At 53.3% G+C, this 18,757-nt stretch overlaps 1 protein-coding gene across 4 annotated transcripts in view; it reads left to right on the forward strand.

Moving 5' to 3' along the window:
- The window catches only part of ARHGAP27 (Rho GTPase activating protein 27), a 33,330-nt gene that overhangs the window by 4,091 nt on the left and 10,482 nt on the right, over positions 1–18,757 (forward strand). The window lies entirely within an intron of this gene.

Genomic DNA, 18,757 nt, shown 5'->3' on the forward strand with positions numbered 1-18,757 from the left:
CCAGTTATGTAAATTTGGGAAATTTTAAATTTTTATTTAAGTATCATTTAAAATAAGAACACCTTTTTAAAACTCTTACATCCTCAGAATCCTTCGGCGGCCTGGACTTCTTCAAGTTTAGGGACTTTTCAGGGAGAGGTGGGGGGGTGAGGGGCACAGGCCCCCTCTGACATGTGCCACATCTGACAGCTGTGTAATTATGGGCAATCCACTTCCTCTCTCAGGGTCTCAGTTAGCGTTTAGATCAAGGGGGTAGGGGATGGATGACCCCTGAAACTTGTGAGTCTCTGATTTCCTTATTTGGACCCAATATGATTGCAATAAATATTGATGCCTGCCACGTGCAGGGACTGAGTCTGGGAAGAAAGAGGCACCGTCCCCATCTGTGAGTTCCTGGGTCTTCCCTCCGCCCGGTCTCGTTATGGTGCAGTGTTCAGGATTTGAGGCAGAGACTCGAATTTGACTCTGCTGGGTCACCTGCCATCTCTTTTGACAAGCCGCTTCATTCCCCCGGCCACGATGCCCTCTTGTGTACATGCAGAACAATACCAAAAGATTCGAGGCGTTGAGAGCCTTAAACGAGGTGAAGCATGGAAGTGCTTGGCACGTAGTAGGCGGTCAGCCAAGACTGGCTGAGGTCCCACTGGGTATCTTTTCCTCCGGGTGCACGCCACCTCTGCTAAGGTTTCAAGGGCCAAGCCGCCCCCTGGTGACCAGAGCGGAGAACATCATGCGGTGGGTGGGGAAGGAGGTCGGGACCCAGACCCGGAGCGGGGAGAGTTGTGGGGGCGGAGCGGGGGCGGAGCAGGAATGGGGCGAATCCTTCAGCCAAGCGCCTTTGCTAACCCACCAGACAGCTTCTCTGGAATACATGGCTGGATGCCAGCACCCCTTCCCCGGCGCCCCTCCGTTTCCTGAGCAGGCTCTCGGCGGCGCGCTCTGGGGCCTCTCCACATTCTCTGTCCTTGTGATGGTGGGAATGTCTGTCTGGCCCTTGGAGGTGCACTCCTCGATCCTTGAGGTGGGGGACTGGCCTTGTTGTCTGAACCCCAGCACCTGGCATAGGGCCTGGTCCAGAGCCTTGCCGAATGTGTTGAAGAGGGACGGGGAGAGCCAGCCCCCTTACCATGAGCCGGGGCTCTGCAGGTCTGCCCAAGGGGCTCCACCCATGAGCCCAGGACCAAGATGGGAGAAAGAGGGAGAGGAGACACCACCCCACCCCCCACTCCACTCCCCGCATCCTGGTACCTCCTGAGAAGAGAAATCACCCCAGGAGCCAGGGTCACTGCGCCTTCTTCCTCTAGCTGCGGCAGCTGCAGGGGTGTATTAGGAGTATGTGGACACAGGTGATGATGGGGGTAGGGCTTGTACAGGGAGGAACTGGGGTGTCTCCCAGACACCTGGGTTTTGGCAGAGAGGCTCTGCCCAGTCCCACTTCTGGCCCTAATTCACTGTGTGACCTCAACAAGTCACTTAGCATCTCTGGTCCTGTTTCCTCCCCTGTGTAATGGGTATAATACCACACTCCCTGTGACTGTGCTGTATTCAAGTGTCAGCTGTGGGCCTCCCTTGACACCCCATCCCTGACAAACTCCAGGGGTGGGCAGGTGGTTCCCTCCTGGGAAGGAAATCCCACCCTGCGCTCAGTTGTTCAAGGTAGCATTTAGAGAAGCAGTTTCCTGAAAGGTGAGCCTGCCTGTTTTCTCCTTGGAGGATGCAGGAGAAGCAGGTCCTACCTTTCCCCTCCATTCACTACATGTGAATTGACTGAACACCTGCCAAGCACCAGGTGAGCCTTTGGATCTAAAGGTGACTGAGGCACAGCTGCAGCTCTGAGGGGTTCACTGTCTGGGACGGGAGATTGGGAGGAGGGGACAGATGCTTCAGTGCCTGGCACAGGCCACCTGTGATGGAGCTATACTCGGGGTGCATGGGTAGAGGTGGAGGTGCGGGAAGATGCGGCACCTTTGGGGCCTTACAGCTGAGGCTCAGGAATGGGGGTTTGGGGTCGGGAGTGGATGGTCTTGCCGAGCAGGGGCTCATGGGCTCTCGCCAGGAACTTGGACTTTATCCTGCAGCTGTTGGAAGGCTTTCAGCAGAGAAGGGAGGGGGATTGAGGAAAAACCCCTGTGGCTGGGTCTTGGAGAATGACGAGGACCTTCATGGTCTCCCAGGCACGCAGTGATAATGGGAGATTTGGGAGATAGACTCTGCGGGACCTGGTGGCTGATGGGTCGAGGGGGTGGGTGGGAAATCAGGAGGAACTCCAGTCTCCCAGTCTGCACACTGGGGCAGACAGTGGTGCTGTTCACAGCTGGGATAACCGGGGAGGAAGGGGTGGAGGAAAGACGCGGTGCCCACTTTGGCCCTGCCTGGTCCAGTAGGCAGTCGGATAGCTGGGGCTGCCATCCAGGAGGAGACCTTCAGCCTGTGATGGCGGAGCCATGGGTGTGGAGAGAATGTGGACGTGGGGATAGGAGCACCTGAACAGCCTTGGGGCTACCGCATTTGGGTGACTGACAGAGGGAGGAGAGAGGAGCATAAGGGGAAAGAACAGTCAGGGAACAAGGAGTGCTGGCCCAGAAGCCGAGGGGAAGTGTCCAGAGAAAAAGGAAGTTAGATAAAGGCCATCAAACGTTTATCGGTAGTGGCCACCAGAAGGTCAGTGGCCACCTTATCAGAAGCTGGTCAAGGGGTCAAGGGGTTGCTGAAGGCAGAGAGCAAAGGATCAGAGAAATGAAGGTGAGGACACAGATAGCATGTAGACAACTCTCAGAAGCTTAGCAGGGAGGGAGACCCGTGTGGTCAGATGCGGGTGCAGATCTAGGGTGGAGACTCCCCCAAATCTCAGTGAAGGGGCAGGAAGAGGGGGAGGCTGAGGATGGTGAGGAGGTAGTTGAAGAGATGAGATCCCAGGAGAAAGGAGTGAGGGAGGGACCCAGAGCAGAGGAGAAGGGACCTGCTTCCTCTGAGGAGGAGCAAGGATGTGTGCATGGAGGTGACATGGGGTCATTGGGGGGGTAGGAACAGTGTCCACTTGATGGACCATTGGACAAGCGGAGATGGTGGCGAGGAGGGCAGGACAATTGGCAGAGGCAGGGACTGTCCCCGCCAGAAGAGAGGAGCCTGCACCACGTGGGGCATTTCATAGCCTCGTCATTAACCATTCACTTGGCTAGGGAAGCACATAGTGAGCATCTAGCGTGTGCTGGCCACTGGGACACAAAGCATGGTAAGACATGACAGTCCCTGTCCCAAAGGGGCTAACGGTCCTGTGGGCTCTCAAAGACTCATCCTCCCAGCAGCGCGGAAGGCAGGCATGGGTACCCCCCCCAACGTTTGTCCCGAGTACAAACAGAGGTTCAAAGGCTTTAGTGACTGGCCAAAGGTCACACGGCCAGGAGGTGGCTGCTTCCAGATCAGTTGCAGGCCTCCAGACCCCAAACCCCACCCTGACTACCAGGCTCAGTCTCAGCCAGGTGGCTTTCAGGCTTGGGACCCTGTTCTCAGCAAGGACAGTACAAGCCCAAGGCAAACAAGTGTTCACTTTTGGGTACTATTTGGCGGCACCGCGCGGCTTGCGGGATCTTAGTTCCCTGACCAGGGATTGAACCCTGGGCCCCCGGCAGTGGAAGCGTGGAGTCCTAACCACTGGACCGCCAGGGAATCCCCAAGTGTTCACTTTTCTGTGTGCTCCGTATGTGCCCAGCCGTGGGCATGGGGGCACGGAGGAGGCAGGGATTCCAAACACTCCCCTTGAGAATGAGATGTCCCAGGAGGGGGCAGAAGCACACCCTTCTGAGGCGGGCGAGAGGGAGGCGGGAGGTGAGCTGGAGGACGGTACCCCTGCCAGCCACGCACACCCGCCGGGAGGCACCCGGGGAGCCCAGGGAAGCCTGGTGAGGAAGGGGCCTCTGAGACTCCTCCCCGGTGGCTGCTGCGGGGTCACCCCTGGGCGACGGGCCGTCCTGACTCTGGGATTTCAGGGTGTGGTCACCATCGCTGCCCCAAGATGACTCAGAGGTGGGAAGGCCCAGGCCGGTCACCTGGACTGGAGCCCGCCCCTGCTGCCGGGGCATTGGCCCCAGGGAGGAAGGCGTTACAGCCCCGGCCTCTGCAGCTGCTTATGCAAACAGCCCAGGAGGCACCGCACCTGAGCGTGTTCTGGACTGGAAGGAGCCCCAGGGCCCTCGTTCCTCCCTCCTCCTCTGCCAGGAACTGTGAGTGACCTTTCGCCTCCCAAGGAGTTGGGACCCTGGGGGGAGGAGGGGCGTGCCACAGCGGTTTTCCCACGCTCTCCCCGACTCCCCTCCCGGCCTTTCCCCGTACCCTAGAACCCACCCGGTGACCCCTGCTGCCAGGTGCCCCGCTCTCCTCTCCGGATCCCAGCCCTGGCACGCACTCCCTGGGACAGACTCCAAGGGCAGCCCCAGGCAGCTGTGATGGAGATAAGGGAACTGGCCTTGGGCTGACCCACCTGGATCCCCCTTTGGGACCAGCCAGGGGGCCTTCTAAAACGGGGGGCTGGTAAGAACAGGGGAGCCGAGGCCAAGCGAAGGACCTAATGAGTCCCCTTGTCCATACGCCCTCCTTCCAACAACTCAGCCCACCCCCACCCAGCAAGGGCAGCTGCCCTGGGGTGGCCCAGCTGCTTGCTTTACACCTGGCCTGAACTTACCTTCCCCATGGCTCACCTGCAGCCCCAGGCTGACCCGGGAGCCCCACTGCCCAGCCTATGACCTGGTTTGTGAAAGAGTAGGTTCTTGGGGAGCTCCCTCCCATCCTCACCCCACATTCCTGCCCACTGAGAGCCCCCCCTGCCCACTGCTCCCAAGGCGGAAAGGAGCAACCTCCCACCCTGCAGACTGTTGTCACTGGGTGATTCCCCCGCTCTCACAGCCTGGGCCTCATTTCACTCGGTTCCCTTCAGCCCCCAGGCCTCCTGAGACAACCCCGCGGCAAGCCCACCTGCCTCCCCACTTCCTTCCTGGGGCCCGGCAGCTGGCCTCACTCTGTATCTATTTTCTCTGCCCTTCCTGGAGCTGTCGGTCCAACAGTGGGAGGGGTCGGGCAGTCAGTACTGAATGCCAGCCCCGATGGCCAGTCAGTGCCAGGTCCTGGGCATGGGAAAGCCCATGATCATGACCGGAGGTAGCTGATGATCAGAACATGGTCAAGGTTCCACGGCAGAGTGTTGGGGAGATTTGGAGCTGGATCTAAGTGGAGCAGCGAGGGGATAGTTGATGTTGGTTGGTGTTGAGGGAAATGGGGCTCCCGGCGCTGGGTCCCGGGAAGGGGTGCTTGCTAAAATTCGGAGACTGTTTCCAAATTGAGGAAGGATTGTGATGTTGAGGGGATTTCCAGAGCTACTGCCTAGGCAAGGTGAGGCCTGCAGGACCCTTTGTCCAGCCCAGGCTCTGGGCTCCATGGTGCCGCCCTGCATCCTCTCCTTGCCCTGCCTGGAGGTCCACCGTGAGCATGAAGGTGAGTGGGCCAGGACTCCATGTCTAGGCTCCATGTCTGTCCTGGAGGCTGGGCCCACTTGGGCCCGAGAGAGGAAGCCCAGAAGGGCCCTGCCTCCAGACCCTGCCAGCCCTCTTCGCTCCTCATTATACACTGGAGTACTCCTCGCCTTGTCTGAACTTGTAAATTACTGTTTCCCTATAAAAATAGTTTAACCCCATTGCAAATATTTGGATAAAGGGGAGGGAGGGGGAACTTCAATCTAATCATTTAGGATTTGGGTTTCTCTCCATCCATTCTGCTTTCCTAGGCTTACATGTTGGGGAGTTTTACAGGCATCCCAGTGTGCTGACAATTATGCCGTACTTTTTCACTTCCACGTTCCTTGATTCAGTAAATGGCAGGTGATGTTACCAGGCACTGAGAGACAATGAAAAATCAGAGGTGGTCCCTGCCCTCAGGTAGCTTACTGTCCAGGGGGAGAGATTGACAAGTAAATGACAGTTACAGTATTTTGTGGCGAATGCCACTGCACGGTGCTGTGGAGGGCACGTCCGAGAAGCCCCCCTCCCGGGATCTCTCAGGCGAGAGGGAAATCTACAATCCTCCTGTCCAGGGAGGGGATGTCAGAGGTGAATCCTAACGGTTTCTACAATTCAGCCTCCTGCAAAACCTTCTGGACCTGGTGCTTTTGCAGTGACAGATTTTTTTTTTTTCTTCTTCTCATCAATGGTAATTAGTCTTTTCAAGTTTTCCACTGGTTCTCTAGTTAATTTTGGCCTTTTCATATTTTACCAGGAAAGTATTCCTTTTTAAGGTTTCAAAGTTTTTCATAGACCTGCAAAAACTGTATATATTTTCTGTTTAAGGGATGTAAGGGTCCATATGTATCAAATCAAGTTTATTGATTATATTATTCAAATGCATTTCCTTTGTATGCTTCTTTTTTTGTCTTTTGTTTTGATTCTGATAGAGGTTTATTAAATCTCCCACTCAAATTCTCTCTGTAAATTTATTCTTGTACTTTTTTTTTTCTTTTTTTTTTTTTTGGCTGCGTTGGGTCTTCGTTGCTGCGCGCGGACTTTGCTCTAGTTGCGGTGAGCGGGGGCTACTCTTCATTGTGGTGCGCAGGTTTCTCATTGCGATGGCTTCTCTTGTTGCAGAGCACGGGCTCTAGGCTCGCAAGCTCAGTAGTTGTGGTTCGCGGGCTCTAGAATGCAGGCTCAGTAGTTGTGGCGCACGGGCTTAGCTGCTCCGCAGCATGTGGGATCTTCCCGGACCAGGGCTCGAACCCGTGTCCCCTGCATTGGCAGGCGGATTCCTAACCACTGTGCCACCAGGGAAGCCCTCTTCTTGTACTCTTAATAGTTTTTGCTTTTTCTGTTTAACTATAAAGCTATTGGAAGCATACAGATTTTGACTGTCCTGTCATCACAAATCATGCCTTTGTATCATTATGCCATGTCCCTTTTTATCCTGCTTAGTGCTTAAACCTGAAATTCCACCTTTCTGTTATTAATATGGCCATGCTTCCTTTTTATTTCATTTTATTTTATTTTTTGCACTTGCTGGTCTCTCAGTATCCTTTTATTTTCAACCATTATCATTTTTTTTAAAAGTGTATTTCTTGTACATATCATATCACTGTTTTTTTTAAACCCAAGCTGTCTCTTAATGGGATAATTCAATCTGTTCACATTTCATTTAACAATTGATACACTGTCCTTGATTTTTTTTTTGAAACTGAATTATTAGAACTGATGGACCAAGTTTTGTTTTTTTTTTAAATGGAGGAGGGAGAAATTCAAATAGGAATTATTTATTTATTTTCGGCTGTGTTGGGTCTTCGTTTCTGTGCGAGGGCTTTCTCTAGTTGTGGCAAGCGGGGGTCACTCTTCATCGCGGTGCGCAGGCCTCTCACTATCGTGGCCTCTCTTGTTGCGGAGCACAGGCTCCAGTCGCGCAGGCTCAGTAGTTGTGGCTCACGGGCCCAGTTGCTCCGCGGCATGTGGGATCTTCCCAGACCAGGGCTCGAACCCGTGTTCCCTGCATTGGCAGGCAGATTCTCAACCACTGCACCACCAGGGAAGCCCTACACTGTCCTTGATTTTATTACTAATGGTTTATTTTATTTTATTATATTATTTATTTATTTATTTGGCTGCGCCAGGTCTTAGTTGCAGCACGCGGGGATCTTTGTTGCTGCACGGTGTCTTTAGTTGTTGCGGCACGTGGTCTCTTTTAGTTGCGGCATGCAGGATCTAGTTCCCTGACCAGGGATCAAACCCGGACCCCCTGCATTGGGAGCGCAGAGTCTTAACCACTGGACCATCAGGGAAGTTCCACTAATGGTTTATTTTACATTTATTGGTTTACCTTGTGGTTTTCTTTTCCCCTTCAGACAGGTTGCTCTTGATTCCCTTTTTCTCTCCCTGTTAATCTGTTGTCCTGCTGCACTTTGCTCGTCATTAGTGGCTTCTGCTTTTCCCTGGGGTTCCGAATCCAGTGTGTTGTAGAGGATGTGTGTGATAAGGATTCTTTTTCTCAGCAACCCATCTGGAGCTCTCAGAGCCCTGTCAGTCTGTAGACTTGGGTCTTTTTTCAGCTTAGGAAAATCTTTTTGTTACATGATTATTGTTTCTTTTACTTTTTCTTTCCTTTGCATGTTAGCTCTCCTGGCTGGATCCCCCCGGTTTCTTACCTTTTCCCTCTTTACTTCCATCTCTATGTGCTTTTGCTCTGAGGTTTGAGATGTTTTTCTGCTTGATCTCCCAGGCCACACATTTGAATCTCAAGAGTGACTATCTTCTCCTTCAATTAGTAGTACAACAATATATTTTAAGTTCTAAAATAGTCCTTTTTTCCCTTCTTTTGTGCCTTACTTGAATCTCCTTAAGAGTTTTTATTTTTTGTTCACGTTGTAATTATATTTTCCAGCTCTCTATCTTTCGAATAGCCTCAAAGAGTTTTTGTTTTTGTTTTTTTAAACCAGGTAATATACTTACATGGTTTAAAAAAAATCAAAGCAATATTAAAAAGTATATAGCAATAATTCTCACACACACCGTTGCTTCCATGCCCTGTTCTTCATCAGCTCAAAAGTCACCACTTTTATTAATTCTTTTTCTATTCTTCCAGAGTTTCTTTATACAAAAACAAACTGGTATCAATATATAGTTGATTGTTTTCTGTCTCTCTTACACAAAGATAGTATGCAGGACACAGGGTCCTACATCTTGTTATTTTTTGCCTTTTTGATTTAACAGTGTATCTTGGAGATTGTACACAGAAAGTATCCTTCCTTATAGCTACATGGTTTCCCATTGTAGGTATGTATCATAATTCATTTTACCAGTCCACTGTTGATGGACACTTGGATTGTGTCCTATCTTTTGCTATTACAAACAACACTATAATAAATAATGTTTTACACCTTTATAGGTAAATCGAGGATAAATCCCAGAAGTACAGTTGCTGGGTTGAAGGGTAAATAGAAGGTATTTGTTAGATGTTGCCAAATTGCTGTGGGTGGGGCTTATACCAATTTGCTCTCCCACCAATGCAAATGAGCACGACTATTTCTCCACAGCCTTGCCAACTGAGTGTCATCAAAATTTTGTTTTCTGCCAATCTGACAGTAAAATGTATTATCTTAAGGTAGCTTAAATTTGCATTTCTCTTTCCAGTGAGAATAAGCATCTTTTTACATATTTGAGGACTATTTGTTTCTCTTTCCCTGTGAATGGCCTGTTCCTATCCTTTGCCCATTTATCTGTTGAATTATTGGTCTTTTTCTTGTTGATTTCCAGGAGGTCTTTCTGTAGGGAAAATTGCCCTTTGTCTATTACATGAGTTGTAATCCCTTGTCAAAGTTTGTCTTTTGACTTTGCTAATGGTAATTTTTGGCCACACAAGTTTTCTTAAAATACATTTATGTAGTCAAATGTATAACTCTCTTATTTTATGGCGTTTAGATTTAGAATCTTTGTTACTAAGGCTTTCTTTTTTTTTTTTTTCCTTTGGCTGCACTACGCGGCATATGGGATCTTAGTTCCCCAACAGGGATCGAACCCGCGCCCCCTGCATTGGAAGTGCGGAGTCTTAACCACTGGACCTCCAGGGAAATCCCACAAAGGCTTTTTTTTCAAGAGAATTTTGCTTATATTTTCCTCTCTGAGTATTGTTGTTATGGCTTCACTTTTAACATCTGAATCTTTGATCCTTTGGGGGTATGTCTGAGTGAGTGGACAGAGTGAGATGTCGACTCACCTTTAATTACCTTTTTTTTCCAGATGGTCATCCAGTTGTCCCATCCCCCTTTACTGACAAGTTCTTCCTGCCATGATTTGTGATGGCATCTTTAGCGTGTCCTGCGTCCCAATCGTACTGGGGTCTGATAGCAGTGGCCAGTTTGGTGGCTCTGTTTGTTCCATCTCTCTCCAGCCCCTGGGCTGTCAGAGGAGTGGAGTTTATTATGAGTCTTTGCTCCTCAGGGCTGGGGGTGAGCTTGGTGGGGGGGTCCCTAGAGCAGCGGTGGTCTCTGCCAGTGTGAATTCTCCCTGCCTCCTCGGCAGGCCCAGCCTTAAGGACAGAGGGTGTTTAGCCCACCTGCTTGGCTCCCCGTCAGCTCCTGGGGGCAAGGAGTCTGGACAAGGCTCCCGCTGTCTTCACCCTAGGTGCAGTCCCGTGACAGGGGAAGTCTACAACAGGGTCTCCCGGGTCCCAGCCTCTGTCTCAGGACCTCTCAGCTGTGCCAGCCAGGTCCTGTCCACTCACCTGCACCAGCTCCCACTTGGTTTGGGCAGTAGAGGGTAGCAACTGGGAGAAGAAGAGAAGCAGGGCATGTTTAAGCTGCTATATTTCAGAATCCCTGGCCCCAGAACTATATCTTAAAGGGAGAGAAATTCCTTTGTCTATGACAGATTGGGAGTAGGGGAGAGCTGGAAGGGCCGGTCTGTTTCCAGATAAGAAATAATGGGGCTTCCCTGGTGGCGCAGTGGTTGAGAATCTGCCTGCCAATGCAGGGGACACGGGTTCCAGCCCTTGTCTGGGAAGATCCCACATGCCGCGGAGCGACTGGGCCCGTGAGCCACAATTACTGAGCCTGCGCGTCTGGAGCCTGTGCTCCGCAACAGGAGAGGCCGCGATGGTGGGAGGCCTGCGCACCGCGATGAAGAGTGGCCCCCGCTCTCCGCAACTGGAGAGAGCCCTCACACAGAAACGAAGACCCAACACAGCCATAAATAAATAAATAAATAAAATATTTAAAAAAAAAAAAAAAAAAAAAAAAAAAAAAAAAGAAATAATGAATACCTTGTGGAGTAGTAACACTGAGGATGAAGAATAGAAAAAAAAAAAAAAAAAAGTTTGAGGGTTTTTTTTCTTTCTATTATGAAATTTTTCAAACATACAAAAAAGAAAAAACAATACTGAAGTGAATATAATTATACGTATTAGCTAGATTCAACAGTTACTGTTTTCCATGTTTGTTCTATCTTTTTTGCCAAGAATAAAATTATAAAAGTTACAAATTCCAGAGTTCATTATATTTCACCCTTGAAAACTTCAGCATGCTCCTCTTAAAAATGATCTTTTTCTCTATCACCATGATACCATTATTATATCTAACAAAACTAACATTAATGCCTTAATATCCTCTAAGATCCAAGCCATAGTCAAATTTCCCCCATTATCCTAAGACAAGTCTCTCACAGCCGGTTCAAACCAGGATCCAATCCTATACATTCATTGCATTTGGTTGTCTCTTAAATCTCCCTTGACAACCCCCTTCCTTTCCTTCTGCCCTGACACGGACTTGTTAAAGAGACCAGACCAGTTGTCCTGTAGAATGTCTGTTTTAGAGCTGAATGTTGGCTTCCTTGTGGTGATGTTCCCGTGCTCCTCTAAGCCTGGTGTTACCTGGGGACGGGTAAGTCTGAAAGGTTTCCGCAGGCTGCATCGCCAGGGCTCCGAGACAGGTGATACAAGGGAAGCAGGAATCAAGGATGATTCTAGGTTTCTGCCTGAGCAACAGAGGTGATGCTAAGATGGGGAGGAGGATGAAGATGAACTCGGTTCGTGCATCTTTTCAGTGTACCAAGGACATCCTGGGGCGGGGGGAGGGGTGCAGTTGGATTTCTCAACCTGGACATACAGTTGCAAGTTGTTAACCTAATAAAACTGGTTGAGCTTTCCCAGAACAGTAGAGTGAGAAGCAGAGATGAGACACCAAGCACCCAGGAGATGGACAGAGGAAGGAGACAGACCAAGAGGCCACGGCCTGAGGCAGTCCAGGAGGGGGAGGATTATAAGGACTAAGGACCAGAGAGAAGTCAGGCCAGACCAGGACCAAATTAGTCATTGAGGAGGTTGTGGGAGACCCGAGCAGGGGGCTGGGTATCTGGGCGAGATGATGGGTGAATGCACTCCTTCAAGAAGTTGGCTCTGAAAAGGAGGAGGGGAGGGCTGGGTCCAGGCACACACTTTTTTTCTTCCAAGATGGAGAGACCTTGAATTTGTTGAAATGCCAAAGGGACAAAGGCTGGAGAAGGGGCTGGAGATTAGAGGTGAGGCAGCTTCTGAGCAAATGAGAGTTAGTCGGGTTCCTGGGCCCGTTGGGGAGGTCGGCTTGGACAGGAGGACCCTGCACCCCCATCAGGGGAGAGAGAAGGAAAGGTGAGCACAGGGACAGATTCGCTTGAGGGAGTGGCAGAAGATGACCACCCGGTCACATTTTCCCACCTCCTGAGGTTGGCTCATAATCACAGCGTTTGCTGGCCAGCAGGGTCCTCAACAGACCATTTCTGATTCCTCCTGGCCCAGCAGCAGGAGACCTCTTGGGTGTCTGCCAGCCTTCCTCAGAGCACAGGGGGTGGTAAGTGGTGAAGGGGCTCCACCCCAGGCCTCACCCCGCCCAGTAACCTGGAGATACAGTTGCAAGTTGTTAACCTAATAAAGCTGGTTGAGCTTTCCTAGCACAGTAGAGTGAGAAGCAGAGATGAGACACCAAGCACCCAGGAGATGAGCACCAAGAGGCTGAGTCCAGAGCCAAGGGCACCCAACTGAAACCCAAAACCAGAAAAGCAGAAGTGCAACCCTGCTTTCTTCCCCATGTCCCCATGTGGGTGTGGGAAATCAGGTACCTGCTTGGCTCTTTTGTACCAACCAACCCTGTGAGGGGGGGAGAGAATGACAGCCCACTCTATGGATAAAGAAACTGAGGTCCAGAGATTCCAGGGGTTGCCCAGAGAGACACTGAGACAGAGTCTACACAAGACGCCAGGTCTCTGGACTCTGGCTCCATTCTTTTTTCCCTTTAATTGAATGGAGCTTCTGCCCCAAACCCAGGAGAAGAACCTCACCTCAGGTCATTGTGTTTGGAGTCTCACACTAAGTGCCTCTCGGGGGCGGGGCCAGGCATGGCTCCGCTCCGCGTTGGTGCACCCGTCGCTCAGGGTTAGGGGTGGATACGGAGTGAGGCCTGGACTCTGTGCTGGAGAAGGTGTGCTCAGAGGAGGGACAGACGCCAGAACAGGGCGGTTCTGTACACGGCTAAGCCCCTGGGGACAAAGATCACGACTCATTCCCGCTCCCCCTCCACCCCAGCCCGGGTCGCACAGAGCAGGCTCAGACGCAGCCAAGGAGTTCCTGTCCCCCCTCCCCCGGCCCCCCTTAGCCAGTCCCTAGGCTCAGTCACTGGTCTGTGGGCATTTCTTTTGCCTCTGGTCCCAGAGAGCTGATGGGATTTTCTGGTTGCACCTGCTCCTGGCCCGATACTTCTGTGAGAGTTTTGGAGAGATGGGTGACATGCAGCTGGCTTGTTGTGTCCCCTCCCCCCGCGTGTGCCTCTCGAGGCTTGAGGGTGTGGTGAGCGAGGAGGACCCTGCTGGGGAGCCGCTGTGGTCACCACCTCCTCTCACCGGGGGAGGGGAAGCCCAGGCAGGAGGCCTGAGGAGCCAACCTTGGTGACCAGGACAGGCCAGAGCTGTGTGGATGGGTTTTGCTCCGTCCCAGGCGTGGGGGCCAGGCCTCTTAGAGGGGAGGAGCAGTGGGCGGGGTGCTGGCTGCCTTTTCTGTGGTCCTAGCCATCCCCCCACTGTCACTCCTGGTCCCTGCCACAGGGGGACCCTGCTCCCCAGTTCCTCCTGCAGGGCAGTGCTGAGGGCCTAGGTTCCCGCACCTGTCCTCCTGTCTTCCCTCCCCACCCCAGCTCCTCCCTGGTGGCTCAGCTGCTCTGGAATTTACAGAGGTTCTTCCCTTCTCTGGGGCTTGGCTCCATCTCTCTTGGTGGCTGTGTGTGTGTGTGTGTGTGTGTGTGCGCGCGCGTGTGTGTGTGCGCGCGCGCGCACGCCCTGGCCCTCAGGGTGGGGACAATGTGCTGTGCCATATGTGTGACAAGTGAGGACTCCAGGCCTCTCTGGGGCATTAGTCTTGCCCCTGGGCTGCTGGCTTCTGAGTTGGGGCACAGGGGATGGTAGTGAAGTGATACTAGAGCCCTGAGGGCAGAGTAGGGCATAGTCCTCAGACTTGCTCTGAATGGGGTCTCCCCAAGTGTTCCACACCCCAAATCTACACCATGCCTGGCTCGACTTGGGTGTCCCTGTCCTGAGCCCACAGTGGGTGCAGGGGAGGAGAGCCTGGGGGATGTGGGCCGGGAAGGAAGGAGAGCCAGGGCTGGGGGGTGAGGGATTGCTGAAATGGGAGATGAGGGCCGTGGGATGCAGGGGGGAGGGGGAGGGTCAGAGCGTCCTGTTCAGCCACTGCGGGCGAGCCTGCGGGCTGCCGGGTGGTGGGCACTTGGGGCTGAGGGGGTTAATAAAGACAAGATGGACCCCAGAGGCTCGGAGGAGAGGCCGCAGCTTCTCATCCAGGACGTGCTGTGTCCTCTGTGAGCGCCCACCTGGTGAGGGGGTGAAGAGAGGGGAGGCCAGAAGAAAGCTCTTAGGGTAGGGTGGGGTGGGGGGCTAGTCCCCATCCCCTTCTCTGGGTCCATGGAGGGTGGGGGAGGGGCCCAGGCGTACCTGCTCGTGTGTGTGGGCACGCAGGTGAGGGTGCACGCATGCGTCTTGGTGACCAAGGCTGGAGGAGGCGGACCCAGGCGGTCAGGCGGGTAGATGGTGGTGTGGCCAGAATCCCTCCTGTCCTCCGCGTGGCTGGAGGGATCCAGACACCAGCTCCTTCTGATACCACATCTGCCCAGACCCCTTCCTCTTTGAGACATCCCCCCACATAGAAGCTTCCTCTTTTCCATCACATCCTCCCTGGGCCTTGGAGGAGTTGACGGCCACTCGTTGTCCTGTCTACACCAGCCCAGGCCCCAGCGCCCAGCTGCCCCCTCTGCCGGCCCCCCCGTCTGTGCAGCCCACCCCTCCCCCACCCACGGGCCCAGTGCCGTCCTCTGTGCGGCCTGCTCCGCGTCTGTGTCTGGGCCTGGGATTCAGAACTCACTGGTAATCAGAGCACTGAGTGGGGTGGTCAGTGGTTTCCCTGGACATAAAACACCCCTGCCCCGAGGCACCCCTACCCGACTCCACCCCACCCTGTCTCAGGCGGCCTCCTTCTCAGGCAGCATTTCCGCAGCCCTGACAGGAAATGGGCTGGAGGCTCAGCCTCCCGCCATCTCAAGGCAACTTCTTGTTTCCCTGTTGCCCTGTACCAGCCCTGGGCTTGTGCCCCTTAGCTCCACCCCCAAAGCCTTCCCAGGGCTCCATCCCAGCAGCTCAGGGGCACAGGATGGTGGACATCATTGCCAAACTGACCAGGAGGCAGAGTCGGGGCCTGCGGGGACAGGTAGTGGACCCTGGCATCGGGGGGAGAGCTCTGATGGGGATGGCAGAGGGGGCTATGGGGTCAGGGGCTGCCAGTGGGCCTCCATCCTCTGGCCCCGCTGGGAGCTGAGGGAGCCTCACGGAGGTTGGGACTCCTCCCTTCTTTCCTCTTTCCTTCTCTGAGGCCCCGCCTGTCTGAGAGGGGCAGCATAGGGATGCTGAGAGGTGGCGACCTGCTTCAGGGCTGGGGGCGGGGAGGGGAGAGGCAGGCCTGTCACCTGCCTGTGGGCAAGGGGAGGGGACTGGTTTTGAGAGGGGCACGGGGGCAGCTGGGTGTGGTGACAGCCGGGCCCCTCTTGGCTCTGTTCTCCGGACTGAGGTGGGAGACCACTTTCTCTTTCCCACTCAGTGTCCCCTGTGTCTCTAACATGACTGGGATCTGGGGCCCAAGAGCCCCTGGTGCCCTAGTCAGACCCCTGTGTCTGCATCTAGTCTGGGCCTCCAGGAGTTGGGGGAGGGGCGGCAGCCCTGCTCTAAGCGGGGAGAGCTCCTCCTTGAAGGCCTGAGGGCCTGGAGGGCCTGGCTTCACCACCTGGCTTCCAGGAGCCAGTCTGAGCCTGTCTGAGGCTCTGCCAGGAGAGGAAAGTACCTCTATCTCAGCACTGCGGGGGCTCTGCAGAGAGTTCTAGAGTCTGAAAGGGCCTCGGGGCTACTTCAGTCCAGCTCTTTCCACAGCGCTGCAGCATCCCTAGCAGTGGTTCAACTCTGCTTGCCCACCTCAAACGAAGGCCCCTCACAACCTTCCAAAGCTGCCTGTGTCTCTGGGGCAGCTCCAATCCTTAGACTGTGCTTCCCTCCAAGGGGCATTGCCCTGCCCCCATTTGGCCTCTGATTTGCAGTCTGGAGCTCCCCAGTGTAATTCTGTGTCTTCTCTGCCTGGTGACAGTCACGTGGGGGGCCTCAACATCTACCTCCCAAATCTCCTCTATACCGGCTGGGGGTGTTCCTTGTACAAGATCCCGACCAGCCTGGGACTCCCTGTGGACTCAGAGGCAAGGCCAGCAGCCTGGCCACGTGGAAATCCCCACTCCCAAGAGCCTGTCTCCTTCCTTGGCACCCTTCCAGCCCCTGTCCCCGGGATGAGCAAGGCCGCTACCTCAGTGGGTCCAGCTGGGGTGGGTAGGAGGTGTGTCCGGGCATCCACTTTCCTCCACCCACTGCCTGCATCCTGTTCTCCCAAGGATTTCCCTGGTTCCTGTGCCTGAACTCTCATTTTCAGGAAATTCTTGCTCAAAGCTAACCCCAGTCTCTCCTGTAATATCGGGTGTGTTTGGTTTTTGTTTGTTACTGAAGTTTGGCATGGAATTGACTTGCGTACTCATGCAGTAAGTGTTTTTGTTTGTTTGCTTGTTTGTTTTGTTTGTTATAAAGCGTTTTTTAAAAATATATTTATTTATTTACTTGGCTGCACCGGGTCTTATTTGCGGCACGTGGGATCTTTGCTGCGGCATGTGGGACCTTTTAGTTGCGGCATTCAGAATCCTTAGTTGCGTCATGTGGGCTCTTAGTTGTGGCATGCGGGATCTAGTTCCCTGACCAGGGATCGAACCCGGGCCCCCTGCATTGGGAGCATGGAGTCTTAACTACTGGACCACCAGGGAAGTCTCAGTAAGAGCTTTTGATGGATCGGCTGTGTGGCTCAGGGCATTGGACCATCTGCTGGGGGTCGACTATGGTCAGTTACATCATCCTGGGTCTTGATCTCAAGAAACTCTTGCCTTTTGGGGGCAGAGAAGTTAGGCAGATGGGTGGACAATGAACGGACCACCAAGGCAGAATGCCATCGGGCCCCAACAGAGCGACAAGCAGAGTGCCAGTGGAGGAGCAGGATTTGGACCAGCAGGGAATGCAGAGGGAGGGTGGTGGGTTTCCAGGCTGCAGGAACATCTGGAGCAAAGGCATAGGGGTAAGAAGATGCCTTTTGTGTTTGGGGGAGGGTCAGCAGGCCAGTGTGGTTGGAATACAGGATGCCACCGGAGGGCTGTTGTGGACAGAGAGAAAGAAGTGGTGTGGGAGGTCCCATTTCAGCCACACAGGAGCTTGTGGAGCGAGGGAGAGGGGTGGACTGGTGTACGCAGCTCTTCCTGCCCCCTCCATTCCTGGGGCCAACCACACTGTCTAAAATGGCAACACCCCATTCTATTTTTGTTTTCTTGTTAACAGCAGTCATCACTGAGGTGTGGTGCATTTCCCTATCACCCTGCTTGGTGCCCTCCTCACCCCACCACCATTTACACACATATGCACTAGAGTGTCAGCTCCACCAGGGCAGATTTGTGTCCATTTGTCCACGGCTGCATTCCCAGTGCCTAGAACAGTGCCTGGCACAAAGCAGGCAAATCTTTGCTGGCCAAGTGAATGTTTTTGTAGGCGCCTGCCCAAGGCCCAGTGAGAGGCTGCCTTGAGTGGGAGGTGCTTCCCCTCTCGAGTAGTTTATAGCAGCAGTCCCCAAACTTTTGGGCACCAGGGACTGGTTTCATGGAAGACCGGGGTGGGGGGGAGGTGGGGGATGGTTCAGGCTGTAATGCCAGCTATGGGGAGTGGTGGGGAGCAGCAGATGAAGCTTCGCTTGCTCGCCCGCCGCTCACCTCGAGCTGTGCGGCCCAGTTCCTAACAGGCTGGGGACCACTACCGGTCTGTGGCCAGGGGGTTGGGGACCCCTGGTTTATAGCTTAGTGAAGGTGTTACAGCAACAGAGGGACTTCTGTGATTTTTTTTAATTAAATTTATTTATTTTTGGCTGCGTTGGGTCTTCGTTGCTGCGCGCGGGCTTTCTCTAGCTGCGGCAAGCGGGGGCCACTCTTCGTTGCGGTGCGCAGGCTTCTCATTGTGGTGGCTTCTCTTGCTGTGGAGCACGGGCTCTAGGCACACAAGCTTCAGCAGTTGCAGCATGCAGGCCCTAGAGCACGCGGGCTTCAGTAGTTGTGTCACGTGGGCTCAGTAGTTGTGGCTCGCAGGCTCTAGAGCACAGGCTCGGTAGTTGTGGCACATGGGCTTAGTTGCTCCACGGCATGTGGGATCTTCCTGGACCAGGGCTTGATCCCGTGTCCTCTGCATTGGCAGGTGGATTCTTAACCACTGCGCCACCAGGGAAGTCCCTCTATGATTTTTTTAAAAAGATTTATTGCACAAAATTTTGATGCTGCAGAAAAGAAAAAAACTAAACAAGACCAAATCCAAGTCCTATAATTACACTACCCAGAGATGACCTCCGTTAGCATTTTGGAGAGTTTCTAAAAACACAAAATTGGAATTGTGCTAAGTTTACATTTTGAAATCTGCTTTTCCCTTGTACCATTATGCATTCTTAGAAAACAGTATTAATCTCCTCGTGCTATTCTGCTGCCTTGGGTTTGATAGTGTCATTATTTATCTTTCTGGTGGGTGCTAGGCTGGGTGTGGTGGGCACACAGGAGAAATCTCGGGAGAGATCTTGAACCTGACACCTGAGCTGAGTCCTAAAGAAG

This window comes from Balaenoptera acutorostrata, chromosome 20 (genome assembly GCF_949987535.1).
Source record: "Balaenoptera acutorostrata chromosome 20, mBalAcu1.1, whole genome shotgun sequence".
In the NCBI taxonomy this organism is placed as follows: Eukaryota; Metazoa; Chordata; class Mammalia; order Artiodactyla; family Balaenopteridae; genus Balaenoptera; species Balaenoptera acutorostrata.